The sequence below is a fragment of the Rattus norvegicus genome, chromosome 7, assembly GCF_021556685.1.
Source record: "Rattus norvegicus strain SHRSP/BbbUtx chromosome 7, alternate assembly SHRSP_T2T, whole genome shotgun sequence".
In the NCBI taxonomy this organism is placed as follows: domain Eukaryota; kingdom Metazoa; phylum Chordata; class Mammalia; order Rodentia; family Muridae; genus Rattus; species Rattus norvegicus.
This window is the reverse complement of record NC_141540.1, coordinates 103,007,075-103,010,011: the sequence shown is the minus strand read 5'-3', so window position 1 is coordinate 103,010,011 and position 2,937 is coordinate 103,007,075. Positions and strand designations below refer to the sequence as shown.

General features: G+C 40.1%; 1 pseudogene; it reads right to left on the bottom strand.

Moving 5' to 3' along the window:
* Nucleotides 1–1,133: 1,133 nt before the first annotated feature.
* LOC148004816 (protein MIS12 homolog) lies at nucleotides 1,134–2,163 on the bottom strand (annotated as a pseudogene).
* Nucleotides 2,164–2,937: the final 774 nt, after the last annotated feature.

Here is a 2,937-nt window from a genome sequence, read left to right as displayed (position 1 = left end):
TTGACCTCATGGAAATCCAACAGTCTTTGCTTTCCAATTGCTGGGATCAAAGAATCACTATGCCCAAGTATGAATCAGTTTTTAATGGCACACCTTCACCCATACATCATTTTGCCTGTCTCTAAAATAATTATTAGTGTGTGTATGTGAGGAGGGCAAGGTGTACATAGATCTCAGTGCACCTGTGGAAGCCTAAGGACAATTTTGTGGAGTCAAGTATTTCTTTCCAAATGAGTTCTAGGAATCTGACTTGGGTTATCAGGCTTGTACTACAAGCACTTTTACCTGCTGACCCATCTCATCAGCCCTTGCCTGTCTTATAAAAATAGAATGAAAAGTGACAGGTGTAACCCCTGTTTCCCACCTTGTCCATCTGCTCCAGCTGTGTGACCTTCTTAATATTCTCTACCTTATGGGTTTTCTGCTGACTGTTTTCCCTGCCTTGGATGATCCTATAACTGCACAGCTAATGAATGCCTTCTCTTTCAAGCTTGAGTTAAACCTTACATTACCCATTGGCCAGGCCCCTTCTAATCTTGCAATAAATTTCACTTCATATCCCAGACTCCCTCTACTGCATTTTTCCATTTTTTTCTGTTTCTTTCCTCTTTCTGTTTTTCTCCACACTGTGGTATGTTAAAACTACAAGACTCACATATGTTGCCTATGTCGGACCGCTGAGCTACATTTCCAGCTCAACTTTCTTGCTTTATTATGTACAAGTCACTGATGTAGCACATGTGTCCAGATCATGATTGCACTCAGTACATCATTCAGTGAATTATTGAGCATGTCTTATTTAAACCATGAAAATGAGCAGTGACATCCAGTTGCATGAGGATTTCACTGCCTCCTGAAATCACAGAAAACACTCCCAACGCAGAATGGGTACAACCCTGAAAAAAGACCTGGAGACACTACTAGATATGGGTGTGGGGGCGCAACTCGAATTCCAGAAGGGAAAAATCCTACAAATACAGATCTTCCTCAGAATTCTGATCTATAGCCTGAAATTTTAGAAGATATGACTGTCTGATTTGCAGAACCGTGGAAAGGAGGGGAAGAAGACCTAAAAACATCACTAAACAAAAAAGCTACCTATTTATAGGTTTTCCCTCCTCACTATTATGAAATTAACATGTTTCTAGTCTTTTACTTTCTTTATCCGTGTTGTTTCTAATATTCTGGAGTTTTCTGCTACTCTGTACCAGTAAGTTAAGTTATTAGTTCGTTCTCTGACATCTGCCAATATTCTCAGGCTCATCGAAGAAACCAAGATCTCTCTGTTTGGCGGGGTCAGTATTTTGCTCCTCTTATTCTGCAAGAAGGGTCTGCATAGTGTGTAATCAAACCTAGTTTTTTTTTTCTTTTCTATTTTTTGGAGCTGGGGACCTAACCCAGGGCCTTGCGCTTGCTAGGCAAGCGTTCTACCACTGAGCTAAATCCCCAACCCCCCTTTTTTTTTATTAACTTGAGTATTTCTTATATACATTTCGAGTGTTATTCCCTTTCCCGGTATCCGGGCAAACATCCCCCTTCCCCCTCCCCTTCTTTATGGGCGTTGCCCTCCCCATCCTCCCCCCTTGCCGCCCTCCCCCCAACAGTCTAGTTCACTGGGGGTTCAGTCTTAGCAGGACCCAGGGCTTCCCCTTCCACTGGTGCTCTTACTAGGATATTCGTTGCTACCTATGAGGTCAGAGTCCAGGGTCAGTCCATGTATAGTCTTTAGGTAGTGGCTTAGTCCCTGGAAGCTCTGGTTGCTTGGCATTTCAAACCTAGTTTTATGTAACACTTCAATTTTGTTTTTGAGAAGCTGAAATCATTTTTTACTAAAAGGTTGCATCTCCTGACACTTATTTTCAGGAAGCCAGATGTTTGGGAGAATATACAAAGTTGAACCCCAAAACAGCTGCTCCATTCTAACAAGAAGGTTATTGAAACTTCCTTTCATGAAACAGAGAAACTTCTCTGTGCATTAAGAAACTGGGATAGGGCTAATTTCACAGTCTGGGATGCCCTCCAGATTCTTTAGAATAACCTGTTCACAGCCTGTGCCACATCAAACAGGTGTCTATGTAGAAATGTTATGGAGTTCCTCAGCAGGCAAGTCTGTGCTGTGAAGCCAAAGAGCTGCACCTCAGATGCCATCAGATTCATGGACATCTTGTTTTACTTTGCTACCTTCATTTTTGAAAATTAATACTTCTACTACAACCAGGATAGTCCTTGATCCGACCCCAAAAAAATCTATTTTCTTTCCTTCAAGTAGGCACTCATTGGGCCCATATCCTTCAATAATCAGTATGAACTCATGTGCTTGAAGAACTAGCTACTCTTTCCTTCAGGTTTCCTTCAGTATTTATTAGCTCATGTACTGTTTTTTTTTTTCTGAATTTGATTAAACATGAGACATTCCCAGACCATCTCACCAAGTGTAATGACCTTTAGAGCCCATAGCCATGGCAGACAAGACACAGAAACCACAGCCTGCAAAACATTTTCTAATTTAACTACTCAAATATCATATACTTTGAGAGAAAGCATGGTTAGAGAAATCACTTTTAAAATGACTTGGTAAGATAATTTCAATCTTTGCATTTTTCTCATTTATATATTTGCTGTATTAAAAGAAATCAAATGTCCCTCAACAGAGGAATGGATACAGAAAATGAGGTACATTTATACAATGGAGTATTACTCAGCTATTAAAAACAATGACTTCATGATATCCACAGGCAAATGGATAGAACTAAAAAATATCATCTTAAGTGAGTGAGGCAACACAGTCACAAAAGAACACACATGATATGTACTCATGATAATTGGATATTAGGCAAAAAGCTCAGAATACCCACAATACAATTCATACACCAAATGAAGCTCAAGAAGAAGGAAGATCAAAGTATAGATTCTTCAGTCCTACTTAGAAGGGGGAAC